Source organism: Papaver somniferum, chromosome 9 (genome assembly GCF_003573695.1).
Source record: "Papaver somniferum cultivar HN1 chromosome 9, ASM357369v1, whole genome shotgun sequence".
Classification (NCBI taxonomy): domain Eukaryota; kingdom Viridiplantae; phylum Streptophyta; class Magnoliopsida; order Ranunculales; family Papaveraceae; genus Papaver; species Papaver somniferum.
The window spans coordinates 73100228-73114473 of record NC_039366.1 but is presented as its reverse complement, the minus strand read 5'-3'; the positions used below and the strand labels follow the sequence as shown (position 1 = coordinate 73114473).

At 35.4% G+C, this 14246-nt stretch overlaps 1 long non-coding RNA gene across 27 annotated transcripts; it reads left to right on the top strand.

Moving 5' to 3' along the window:
- Positions 1 to 2768: 2768 nt before the first annotated feature.
- LOC113308529 lies at positions 2769 to 13382 on the top strand. 27 transcript variants are annotated; one of them, XR_003339871.1, is made up of 16 exons: positions 2769 to 3533; positions 3967 to 4032; positions 4335 to 5274; positions 5378 to 6672; positions 6792 to 6850; positions 7450 to 8020; positions 8453 to 8518; positions 8820 to 8877; positions 9414 to 9760; positions 9864 to 11161; positions 11281 to 11339; positions 11826 to 11954; positions 12040 to 12176; positions 12347 to 12423; positions 12579 to 12813; positions 12924 to 13382. It is a non-coding gene; the product is annotated as an uncharacterized LOC113308529 (long non-coding RNA). The 27 variants fall into 27 exon arrangements; XR_003339878.1 differs by having other exon boundaries at positions 4335 to 4392; positions 4928 to 5274; positions 5378 to 8020; XR_003339876.1 differs by having other exon boundaries at positions 4335 to 4392; positions 4582 to 5274; positions 5378 to 8020.
- The last annotated feature ends 864 nt before the right edge of the window (positions 13383 to 14246 follow it).

The window sequence follows — 14246 nt, the reverse complement described above, 5'->3', positions numbered from 1 at the left end:
CGACATACTGGACATATTTACATTGTACATCAAGTGATAACTTTTTGTGGGTCAATTACAACTTCCAGCATTTTATATTTATTTCTCATTGCACAACAATAACATTCTTGTAATCCGATGTTTTTATGAAATGAACTAATTGAAACCGATAATCATGTGTTCATGCTTCATTCTTAAGTGCTACACATTTTGCGCCAAAGCTGAAGAACAACACCAATCATCTAAAACAGAAGATGACAGCACCAAAATCAAAACCAACCAACAACATCCACCCTCCTCTAGGCTCTAGGCTCTAGTCTCCTCTAGCTAGCTCAATGTAGAGTAGGTAGAGTCGGAAAAATTTCTTGTTTATGTTATTCACAAGTATTGTGAACACAAACATAGTTTGATGCCAGAATATACAAAAGGGAAAGAAAATACAAGCAAGTCATGATTAGCCTCCAAGCAATCCTTACAACAAGTTCACCCCCGCTAGTGAGTATAGTTCTATATCTCTTTGTCTTTCCTTTTTAAATTATTATATTCTAGGTATTTTTATTACATTTCTAATAGCTAGGTATTGTTAAATCACAAAAGAACTGGTTAACTTAGTACTTGGCAAGCAATTCAACCTCTAAAAAAAAAAAGAAAAAGAAAAAAAACTTACCGGATCTTTGTATCAAGGTAACACCGGAATTACTTCCTAACTTAGCTTCAACAACAATAGGTCCTGCAATTACAACAAATGAAAAAAAATTAAGTAACAACATTAACAAATTAAGACAGAAAAAGTTTGGGGAAATTTATACCAGGCAAAGCTCCACTTGCAGGCAACAAAAAGCCTTGTAATTAGTAGGGGGTTTTCATTATAAAAAAAAACAAAACAAAATATAGACTGAATTATTAGTTACATAAATTTGAAGGGCTTAAAATAAATTATTTGAATACTTCAACTTTTAGAAGAAACGTTTTTAGTTTCTTTTTCTCTTTCTTTCGTCTTCACCTCCACTGCCTCCTTTTTTTCTTCCCGGTTCCCTCGCAGTAAAGTTTTTTTTCTTCTTTTTCTTACAAAATCTGTAACAACAATTGATGCTCTAATTGAATGTTTGTTTAAAGATATTGATGCTGTTTTTTTTCCCTAATTTATGTTTGTATTGTGAATTGACCTCTTGATTATTAATGGGTTTCTTTAATTCCTAGTAATTATGATGATGTGAATGTTTATTTGATTTGAATGATGTTTAATTTTTAGAATTTGTGTATAAAAACAAGTGATTTTTGGTAGAATGTTTGAAGCTTTACTAACTGAAACAATTGATGATCTTTTGTTAGTTGAATCTATGCAAAAAAAAATTAAGGGGAAAAAAAAGTTCACTTCGAGATAAATTTTATCCAGGACTGGCCCTGCTGGCAACATGACGATTTGTGAGGATAATTGCACGCTTTTTATCAACAACAAATCCGGTATCCATATGTGTACCAGCTTCAAGTGAATTAAATCCCCTACTTGCTCTCACAGTTAAACCAACCACAGATCGAAACATCTTGTCTATTGTTACTTCTGGCCCATGGCAGGTTCTTGGTGATTCAAAAAAAAACCCAAGAAACCTAATTATGATAATACTTGGATTATTAAAAACCAATTCCTTGGATCCAATTCAAGGAAGAACAAAAACCAAAATATAACAAAATTGAATCAATATAACTCTCAAATTCCTAAAGAAGTCCCAAAACGTTACCAGATTATTGTTATTCAGCTTCGGGAAATGGAGAAAGTGATAGAGAGAGTTGTTAGATTAAGCAATTTCTTCCTGAAATTTCCGTTGTTTCTCGTACGAAAAAATCTTGTGAAAATAAAAAAGCTCTCTGATTCACAAAGAAGACCAAGAAAAACCTTAATAGTTCTCGGAAATATAGAAAGTGAGAGAAAGAGGAATTTCCTTCCTTTATGGTTTGTGAAAATCTTTTTCTTCAAAAGAGAAGAGAAAATGTGGTTTTGACCTAATGATTGAGAAATTTAGAGAGAAAGGAAAAAAGAGAAACGGAGGCGGCGAAAAAGATTTGAGATGTGTTTTGTACGGAAGGAGGAGTGTCAGACGACGGTTTTTACTCTCTCTCTTTTCAAAAAAAAACCCCGCCTTATATCCGAAAGGACTGTGAGAGAAAAGTTTCTTTTTGTGGGAACCTTTCTCAGGTTTTTTTTTTTTTAATAAAGCAAAATAGAGTCACAACTTCACATAGAATCTGTCGAACCCAAGTTTTTGTTCACCTCGGTTATTTTATTGTTCACCTCGATTATTTTATTTCACCTCAGTTATATACTTCCAAGGGACCAAATCTAATGGTGAATTAAGAGATGATTAGAGAACCATCAATTGGTCTGATGGTTTGCATGTTCCCTCCCACTGATGGGAGTAGAGGTTCCAATCCCGTAATTGCCAAACCAATTTTAACTTGAAGGAGTTTGGAAGTAGTTTATGGACCATTCTATTACCTATAAAAAAAAGATGACTCATTACTGCATGAGCCAAATTATGGGAAATGGAATCCAGTTTTACTGCAGTAAAAACTCCATATGTCGATAGATTTGGGAATTCACAAAACTATTAATATGTGAGGGTTATTACAACATAGAGGTATATATCTAATTCCTTTAAAATCCCAAGCTCCTTAGGCTCCACGTTGCACGGTGACCGTCACCCTCTCACAGAATTGTTTCGTTTCACTTTTCCTGGACCGAGAGAAAAAAAGGAATTCCCTCACAGAAAAAAAAGAAACCTATTTATTAACATATTTATCCGAGAAAAAAGAAAAAAAAGTTCGGAAAAAAAAAATGTACGAGAGAGCAAATTCAGAGAAAGATCTTGGAACAAACCCTAGAAACAAATCATTAATGGCTGCAAAATCATGATGAGTGCAGAAACATAACATAATATCTCCTTCACTGAATCTCCAATTCTCTTTTCTCTTCGACCTCTCACAGAATTGTAACACTGAGGGTTCGAGATCGAGAATTTAATGATAAAAAAGATCGTTGTCTGATTCCGTTGGCAGAGTAGATGGGGAAGAAATTGATGGTGGTCTATTGATATCGAGAAGAAAGAATTGATGGAAATTTGCTAAATTAGGGTTTGGATTGAGATATGAAGATGATTCTGATAATACTTGTGTTAACAGCGAGGAATTGGAATTGAGTTTTGTCTGAATTAGATTTTGAGATGTTGGTGACGAGCTCTGTCCAGAAGAATTGATATTAGGGTTTGGTGATCTGAGCGAATTCTGTTTAGATTTCGGTAATCTTTTTCGATTATGTTGTTGAATTCAGAGAAGCAGATTCAGAATAAACAGCGAGGAATTGAAGTGGTTTTGATTAAAGTAGGTTTGGGTTTGTCTCGAATTAACAGTTCAGAGAAGATGATAATGGTAAAATTGGAGTTAGGGTTTATGGTGAAATTGGAGTTAAGGTTTCTTGATTTGTCCTGATTGCTCTGTGATTGATTTCTCGGTTGATGCACGAATTTCTCGAAATTGTGGCCCTCAGGTTGATCATGCAGGTGTGAAAATACTAGATACTTCGATTGTTTATTTTGTTCAATGTATTTTACTGTATTCATTAAATTATGTTTTTCGAATTAGTGTAACTACATTACACTAGACTATAACGATTATTTATGTGTTACTGGGATTTTTGGGCAAGTTGATCGAATAAACTTCGGCAAAGAAGAAGATGTATATAGAAATATTGTTTCCGGAATTACATTAGTTTCAATTTTTGTTTATGTTTCTTTGTTTGATTAAGCTTTTTGATTGATTGTTGAGGAGGAAGGAAGTGAGATACAATATATAGACTGGATTATCTTTCCCAAGAAGCTTTTTTTTTTTAATAAGCAGGTTTCACAATCTCAGAATACCACGAACTCAGCAATCAGATTGGCAATATTAATCTTACATGTATGTCATCTAATTCCCTTACTCATGTTGATTCAGAGAAGCTCGAAAAAGGAGTGTCGGAATTGAGAACTGAAAATCGTGGGCTTGAGGTCTATGTTTATGGTGATGATAATTTCCGTGCTTTGTTAGTTTAAGGTTTTGGATTTCAATTTATGTCTTTACAGATGGTTAAGGAATTTTTGCTTTTGAGAGATTTTAGTTTGTTTGTTCAATTTTTAGTTGAATCCGAATGTGGGTAAGACCTATTCTTTGTTTATAACAGCAGAAATAACAATTCAGTGATGCAAGGGGCTTCAATTCAGTGCACTAGTTTATAAATATACGAATAGAAGTTTTCATATATAATTCTTATTTGTTGGCATTCTTAAGATTCAGATAGCTTATTAGTTTTATCTATTTGACAGGTATCAGAAGCCATTGTGAGCAGCAACACCAGTTTAATCACTGTTACTACAGAAAGTGGTGAGTACCCTTCAGGAACATACTAGGAAGATCAATGAAGCCTGAAGGATTTTTATGTACCCAATCAGGTAGTTTTTATTAAGTTCTTCCCAATGTCATAATATGCATTCCCAAATTGCATTTTCCAGTCGTATAATTACTAGCGCTGATGTATATTGGAATATGTTCTTTTCATTTGTCCTTCGCTAGAGAGGTGTCATGAGCGGGGAAAGGGGAAGATACCACTTAAACATGATTTTTTCTATTTGATCTTTGTCGCCCTTAGACACAAGTGCGATTAGACATGTAATATATATTAACTTAATTCAGTTTGCATGCGCATAAACCACTTTGTTAATCGATACATCATCTTCTACAGAGGTCCTGTACATCACAATGTCAGGCTTCTCTCTACGAAAGTTGGTCAATGGAGCTCGATAAATGTCTCGAGCTTACAGTTTGTTAAGAATCCTGTTTTTGGTTACTGGATTAAGAATCCTTTTTTTTTGGTTACTGGAATTAGCATCCTCTGACTTATATGTTCCTGCCATTACAGAGCAAGCACAACAGACACCTGGCCCCTACTGATAATCCAGACTGATCCGTGAATGTTTGATTGTGGAAGAACTTCCATTCCTAGAAAAGACCTACAGATTTGGGCACCACTAATTTATCTAGGTTTTCTTTTAGTATCTATATCTATCATTCTCGAATCCTTGGCAGGGATGGTGGTACTCTGGGAACTTGCCTTACGGAATGGGTAGATATGCTCAGTTCAGTTTAGCAGATGGGGGATTGATGTGTGATGCTGTCCATTGTGGGGCTGTGAAGAAAGCATACTTAATTAAAATTCCCTCTTTGGATTCGACATGATGATTCTTCCTTTCTAGACTGTCCTCTGAGGTAAGCCTTACTCTATGTAGAATTTATTTTGTGTTTCGGCTTTAAATTGGTTTTGTGCTTTTACGTTTTGCTATAAACAAAAAGGTTTTATGTTTTTGTGCAGGACTTCCAATACTAGATTCTTGAGCATGCTATAGATGGAAAATCCAAGATAACATTGAGGTACTCATATAAGTAGTTTTTAAAGTTGTTGAGGAGCTAGCTGTTCCTGAGAATAAATTCATATAAGGGCAAAATCAGTTTCTTTAATAAGTGAATAGAGTTCAAAAGATAACAGTGGTTTGGTTGTATGGGTTGCGCTTGACAACCACCCTCTGTATTGTGAAGCACACAATTTATTTTGTGTCCATATTGATGCGCTAAAGGTACGTGCATATCGATTCCTTTGTCTTGCTGCTTCGTTGCTTAAGCTTTCTTATTTTATATTTCATCTGAGCATAATAATTCATGTGAATCACTAAAATCTTTTGGAACCTCACCTGCGGATAGAAACGGATGCATTGAATTAGGTACATGGTTTTGAACTTTCAACTAATATGATTTTGATACTGATCACATCCCACACTTTCCGCTTCCTCTAGGAAGTCTACGTAGGCTGTAAGATTTTCTGCCCATGTGGCATACTGGTGAGTTGCAGTTTCAATGTAGAATCAGTTCCACTTTCTCCCAGATGATAACTGTATTGCCGAAGTTTTTAGAACTATAATGTGAAAGAGGAAATTTACCCAAAAGATACAACTGATTGCAATATTGAACCTCTTGACATGCATAATTGTTATAATTTTAGTTTTGAGTTAATCAACCTAGCCAGTGTTTCTTTATCAGTATAGTGATTTGGTATCAATTTAAAATGTAATTGTCATATGTAATGGAAAGGTATTTATGTATCTATTATGACATTGTTCCTTTTACTAAGCTTACAGAAGTGCTGACAAGGTTTGGTTAAAGTTCAAAAGGATGTGGTGATTACAGACACGGACCTATTCCTTCACATTCGATTGCCAAGGCTTTTGCGTGTATTTAACCCAAGGAGATAGCGATGTTGATGCATTTTTTATAATAATATAATTGTAGGGGGATAAATTATATTATCCCCCTACAATCATCTCCTCTTTTCTCTTTAACCTTCGACCCTAATTTCAGATGTTTATCTGTTTCAATCGAATCAGCTTAATGAAAAACAACAACCTGGGGCTGTGCTGTAATTGGGGATTTCGTCAAAGTCCATATTCATATCTCATACACCGAGAAACAGTACTTGGGGATTTTTGGAGCTGTGCTGTAATTGGGGATTTTTAAATTTGATTCAAATCAGTCGAGTGTCATTAATCAGTAGAGTTTTTTATATATCGAACTCTTTAATCTTATTTTCGTGAATTTCCGGCGCAATCAAAACCGGTAATTCAAATTTGGATTTTTGGTTTAGGGTTTAGTAGTATTCGATTTGCGTTTGGTTTTTTCTGATGGTTCAATTATAAGGTTTGCTGATGGAATATAACATCGTTTAATGTCGACAGTTGTGTTCATGGGAGACCCAGATGGATTTGGAGTTTAAGCTTCCCCATGATCTAGCATGGTAAGAATTCCTCATAGACATATGAACTGCCGATAAAAAAAAAGACATACGAACTGCAGTTTTCTTTTTTCTAATTTGATTGTATTATCAACTTTCTGTTAAGCACGAAGCTGCCTGAATTTTGTTTTAGCAGGCTTTATATAATCAGTAGCTGTGTTTTTATATATAAAGTTTTTTGAATTTCTTGCTGAAAAAATGTCCAAGATTTTCTCCTCTCAACTTAATTCATTAAAGATTTCCTAGCTTGTGATTCGCATAAGAAAATCCTAAGCTCCTTAGGCTCCACGTTAAACGGTGACCGTCACCCTCTCATAGAATTGTTCCGTTTCATTTTTCCTAAAAGGAGAGAAAAAAAAGGAATTCACTCACAAAAAGAAAAAAAGAAATCTATTTATTAACATATTTATCCGAGAAAAAAGAAAAACAAATCCGGAAAAAAAAAACATGTACGAGAGAGAAAATTCAGAGAAAGATCTTGGAACAAACCCTAGAAACAAATCATTAATTGCTGCAAAATCATGATGAGTGCAGAAACGAAACATAACATAATATCTCCTTCACTGAATCTCCAATTCTCTTTTCTCTTCGACCTCTCACAGAATTGTAACACTGAGGGTTCGAGATCGAGAATTTAATGATAAAAAAGATCGTTGTCTGATTCCGTTGGCAGAGTAGATGGGGAAGAAATTGATGGTGGTCTGTTGATATCGAGAAGAAAGAATTGATGAAAATTTGCTAAATTAGGGTTTGGATTGAGATATGAAGATGATTCTGATAATACTGGTGTTAACAGCGAGGAGTTGGAATTGAGTTTTGTCTGAATTAGGTTTTGAGATGTTGGTGACGAGCTCTGTCCAGAAGAATTGATATCAGGGTTTGGTGATCTGAGCGAATTCTGTTTAGATTTCGGTAATCTTTTTCGATTATGCTGTTGAATTCAGAGAAGCAGATTCAGAATAAACAGCGAGGAATTGAAGTGGTTTTGATTGAAGTAGATTTGGGTTTGTCTCGAATTAACAGTTCAGAGAAGATGATAATGGTAAAATTGGAGTTAGGGTTTCTGGTGAAATTGGAGTTAAGGTTTCTTGATTTGTCCTGATTGCTCTGTGATTGATTTCTCGGTTGATGCACGAATTTCTCGAAATTGTGGCCCTCAGGTTGATCATGCAGGTGTGAAAATACTAGATACTTCGATTGTTTATTTTGTTCAATGTATTTTACTGTATTCATTAAATTATGTTTTTCAAATTAGTGTAACTACATTACACTAGACTATAACGATTATTTATGTGTTACTGGGATTTTTGGGCAAGTTGATCGAATAAACTTCGGCAAAGAAGAAGATGTATATAGAAATATTGTTTCCGGAATTACATTAGTTTCAATTTTTGTTTATGTTTCTTTGTTTGATTAAGCTTTTTGATTGATTGTTGAGGAGGAAGGAAGTGAGATACAATATATAGACTGGATTATCTTTCCCAAGAAGCTTTTTTTTTTAATAAGCAGGTTTCACAATCTCAGAATACCACGAACTCAGCAATCAGATTGGCAATATTAATCTTACATGTATGTCATCTAATTCCCTTACTCATGTTGATTCAGAGAAGCTCGAAAAAGGAGTGTCGGAATTGAGAACTGAAAATCGTGGGCTTGAGGTCTATGTTTATGGTGATGATAATTTCCGTGCTTTGTTAGTTTAAGGTTTTGGATTTCAATTTATGTCTTTTCAGATGGTTAAGGAATTTTTGCTTTTGAGAGATTTTAGTTTGTTTGTTCAATTTTTAGTTGAATCCGAATGTGGGTAAGACCTATCTTTGTTTATAACAACAGAAATCACAATTCAGTGATGCAAGGGGCTACAATTCAATGCACGAGTTTATAAATATACGAATAGAAGTTTTCATCTACAATTCTTATTTGTTGGCATTCTTAAGATTCACATAGCTTATTAGTTTTATCTATTTGACAGGTATCAGAAGCCATTGTGAGCAGCAACACCAGTTTAATCACTGTTACTACAGAAAGTGGTGAGTACCCTTCAGGAACATACTAGGAAGATCAATGAAGCCTGAAGGATTTTTATGTACCCAATCAGATAGTTTTTATTAAGTTCTTACCAATGTCATAATATGCATTCCCAAATTGCATTTTCCAGTCGTATAATTACTAGCGCTGATGTATATTGGAATATGTTCTTTTCATTTGTCCTTCGCTAGAGAGGTGTCATGAGCGGGGAAAGGGGAAGATACCACTTAAACATGATTTTGTCTATTTGATCTTTGTCGCCCTTACACACAAGTACGATTAGACATGTAATATATATTAACTTAATTCAGTTTGCATGCGCATAAACCACTTTGTTAATCGATACATCATCTTCTACAGAGGTCATGTACATCACAATGTCAGGATTCTCTCTACGAAAGTTGGTCAATGGAGCTCGATAAATGTCTCGAGCTTACAGTTTGTTAAGAATCCTGTTTTTGGTTACTGGATTAAGAATCCTTTTTTTTTTGGTTACTGGAATTAGCATCCTCTGACTTATATGTTCCTGCCATTACAGAGCAAGCACAACAGACACCTGGCCCATACTGATAATCCAGACTGATCCGTGAACATTTGATTGTGGAAGACCTTCCATTCCTAGAAAAGACCTACAGATTTGGGCACCACTAATTTATCTAGGTTTTCTTTTAGAATCTATATCTATCATTCTCAAATCCTTGGCAGGGATGGTGGTACTCTGGGAACTTTCCTTACGGAATGGGTAGATATGCTCAGTTCAGTTTAGCAGATGGGGGGTTGATGTGTGATGCTGTCCATTGTGGGGCTGTGAAGAAAGCATACTTAATTAAAATTCCCTCTTTGGATTCGACATGATGATTCTTCCTTTCTAGACTGTCCTCTGAGGTAAGCCTTACTCTATGTAGAATTTATTTTGTGTTTCGGCTTTAAATTGGTTTTGTGCTTTTACGTTTTGCTATAAACAAAAAGGTTTTATGTTTTTGTGCAGGACTTCTAATACTAGATTCTTGAGCATGCTATAGATGGAAAATCCAAGATAACATTGAGGTACTCATATAAGTAGTTTTTGAAGTTGTTGAGGAGCTAGCTGTTCCTGAGAATAAATTCATATAAGGGCAAAATCAGTTTCTTTAATAAGTGAATAGAGTTCAAAAGATAACAGTGGTTTGGTTGTATGGATTGCGCTTGACAACCACCCTCTGTATTGTGAAGCACACAATTTATTTTGTGTCCATATTGATGCGCTAAAGGTATGTGCATATCGATTCCTTTGTCTTGCTGCTTCGTTGCTTAAGCTTTCTTATTTTATATTTCATTTGAGCATAATAATTCATGTGAATCACTAAAATATTTTGGAACCTCACCTGCGGATAGAAACAGATGCATTGAATTAGGTACATGGTTTCGAACTTGCAACTAATATGATTTTGATACTGATCACATCCCACACTTTCCGCTTCCTCTAGGCAGTCTACGTAGGCTGTAAGATTTTCTGCCCATGTGGTATACTGGTGAGTTGCAGTTTCAATGTAGAATCAGTTCCACTTTCTCCCAGATGATAACATTGTATTACCGAAGTTTTTAGAACTATAATGTGAAAGCGGAAATTTTCCCAAAAGATACAACTGATTGCAATATTGAACCTCTTGACATGCATAATTGTTATAATTTTAGTTTTGAGTTAATCAACCTAGCCAGTGTTTCTTTATCAGTATAGTGATTTGGTATCAATTTAAAATGTAATTGTCATATGTAATGGAAAGGTATTTATGTATCTATTATGGCATTTTTCCTTTTACTAAGCTTACAGAAGTGCTGACAAGGTTTGGTTAAAGTTCAAAAGGATGTGGTGATTACAGACACGGACCTATTCCTTCACATTCGATTGCCAAGGCTTTTGCGTGTATTTAAGACAAGGAGATAGCGATGCTGATGCATTTTTTATAATGATATAATTGTAGGGGGATAAATTATATTATCCCCCTACAATCATCTCCTCTTTTCTCTTTAACCTTCGACCCTAATTTCAGATGTTTATCTGTTTCAATCGAATCAGCTTAATGAAAAACAACAATCTGGGGCTGTGCTGTAATTGGGGATTTCGTCAAAGTCCATATTCATATCTCATACACCGAGAAACAGTAATTGGGGATTTTTGGAGCTGTGCTGTAATTGGGGATTTTTAAATTTGATTCAAATCAGTTGAAGTGTCATTAATCAGTAGAGTTTTTTATATATCGAAATATTTAATCTTCTTTTCGTGAATTTCCGGCGCAATCAAAACCGGTAATTCAAATTTGGATTTTTGGTTTAGGGTTTAGTAGTATTCGATTTGCGTTTGGTTTTTTCTGATGGTTCAATTATAAGGTTTGCTGATGGAATATAACATCGTTTAATGTCGACAGTTGTGTTCATGGGAGACCCAGATGGATTTGGAGTTTAAGCTTCCCCATGATCTAGCATGGTAAGAATTCCTCATAGACATATGAACTGCCGATAAAAAAAAAAGACATACCAACTGCAATTTTTTTTTTCTAATTTGATTGTATTATCAACTTTCTGTTAAGCACGAAGCTGCCTGAATTTTGTTTTAGCAGGCTTTATATAATCAGTCGCTGTGTTTTTATATATAAAGTTGTCTGTATTTCTTGCTGAAAAAATGTCCAAGATTTTCTCCTCTCAACTTAATTCATTAAAGATTTCCTAGCTTGTGATTCACATAACAAAATCCTCTTCTTCTATTTTACAAATTTTGGTGTTCAATTTATTAGCGTTTGGCATCAGTTAAAGTATATAACTTTGATTATTGCAGTAATTGTTTTAATTGATTTCAGAAACATGTGTGAGAGTAATTTTATGAGATTACAATATGTTAGGTTTTTAAAAATTCATATTGGGGAATTCATAAAACATGTTATTGTTTTGTTTATAAGTGTTTTATTGTATTTAGGGACAATCAGAGGTTGAATTGGAGCTGTGATCGTTGAGCAGTTTTCATGGATTTGCATCCAATTATAATCACCACTGAATGCATGAAAGAAGTTAAGTGTTCATGGACCGTCGAAGCTGCCATGGACTGGTAATTGTGCCTTTGTTATGTTGTTACTCTATCAGCATTCCCAAAACGGAAGAGTGTTTTATTATTTCGATTTGCTATAACATAGTTTCGAGGGCAAGATTGAGACTATTCTTAGTCGTCAGAACCAGCTAGCTTGCAATGAGTTCAATTTGAGAGTTGTTAGTCAGGTGGGTGTCCCTTGGAGCATCAATACGCATCCCAAGTTTCTGATTCTGTCCCTAGGTAATGTTATGGCTCCTCTAATTAGGTGTAACTTCGTTGATCGCTTCCTAGGCATGTGTCTAAATTATTATCTTCTACCCTGATAGGAAATCTTGCATATTTTTAATGGCTATTAGAGTATGGGTGCGTATTAAAATTTTACTTTCTATTGTGTTCTTATGCAATGCCAGGTATCATAGAAAAAAATTAATTGCACAACAAATGAGGTATTCAGCTCAAGCTTCGGCGACAAGAGGCATTAAACAAGGTATGCAAAATTCTGAAGCTCATGTAAATCAAAATAAGCATCGAGGCAGTTCAATTCCGATGTTGATAAATTAATAACGGTTAGCCGTAAACATATGCAAGCAACAGTGACATGATGGACAGTCCACTGACGCCAAACTCCCGTGTTCATTCCAGCATCACAATTTATTGTTGAAGAGACATATATTCAGTATATACTGGCATATGACATAGAGATACCAATATGTGCGAAGACTAAAGTTAGCTGGAGTCCATCAACTTAAGAAGAAATAATGGCGGCATCTGCGGTAGGCTCTTTCTTATGGATGGGGGTGAATGTACTGAAGCCTAAGGAACATGAGACTTGAAAGCGGATCCATAGAATAAGGTGCTTGCAGATAGCTTACTAAAGGTATATCTCTTTTGCAATTAATAATTGCAGGTGAATATTTCAGTTTTAGGATTTGGGCATCTACAGGTTTGGCAGAGTGTACTGTTATGTTGAATTTCAAATTTGTGCAGTAAAATTGTAGGCTGACGTTGGCAACAATTCCAGTTGGAAAGACCCTTCTCCAGCAATGGTTTTCATCATCACTTAGTACCACTATTGCAACCATAAATTAGTTGTTTTTTTGTTGCTAAGAGATTAAGATTCAATCTTCACTCCTGATTGACCGTGTTGGTAGTCTACTTTATATTTTAGTTGATCTTGATGGACTGCATTGTGAAAATTTATTACATATTTATGTGACTTTGTAAAATACGTTTACTCTTTTGTATCCCCCTGTTCTCAAACAAGTTATATATCGATGCAGCTAAAAGGGTTCAAGTCGCTGACTCGATTCTAACTCAAGTGGCGGGTATATATATTGAGATCTATGTACGGGGATAATTCTTTTTCTCTTTTTTGTTTTCCTTTTTGTGATTTTATTTTCTTTGCTGCTAATGCAACGGTTGTGAGTAATCATAACCTATTACTTACATGTTGTGCAAATGCTGCTTTTATATATTGGTTAACTGGATGGTTGTTTTGTAAATGCTTTTGACCGAGTATCCGTAACTATAAGCATAACCTCATGTTTTGTAAATGCATTGGGCGGGGCGAGGCGAAGCCGAGCCACACCAAATAAAAAATCTTAAGCGACGGGCAAGGCTGCATCGGGACAGGGGCGAGGCGAAGCCGAGCCATACCAAATCAAACATGCATGGGGACGGGGCGAGGCGCAGCTGAACCACACCTAATCAAAAATACATCGGACAGGGCGAGGCGAAGCCGACCACACCGAATCAAAAATGTATCGCGATGAGGTGGGGCGAAGCCCCGCAACTCCAAATTAAAAATGCACGACGGGGCGAGGCGCAGCCGAGCCACACCTAATAAAAAATACATTGGGACAGGGCGAGGCAAAGCCGACCACTGCAAATCAAAAATGTATCGCGACGGGTGGGGCGAAGCTCCGCAACTCCAAATCAAAAATGCACGACGAGAAGGGGAGAGGCTACATCACACCAAATCCAAAATATGGTTAAAAGAAGAAAAAAAATGCCCAGTGCGTAGCACAGGCACAAAATCTAGTATATATATATAACTCGTTTATTTAATGAAAATGTTGTCGAAAATGCTATATGAACCGCTTTATAGCAGCAACTCATGTGGTTATCTAACGTGTAAGACATGTCAGAATATTCACTCTCTTTTCCCCAGAAAACTCATGTGGGTTCTTCTTTTTTTTTGAATGGAAAGTAATCACTTCTTATCCCTCTTGGCCTCTTCTTATTTTTGCAATTACAAAAAGTATATCTTCTGCACATTCCATATGCAAACTTTCTAGTTTTTACATCAAT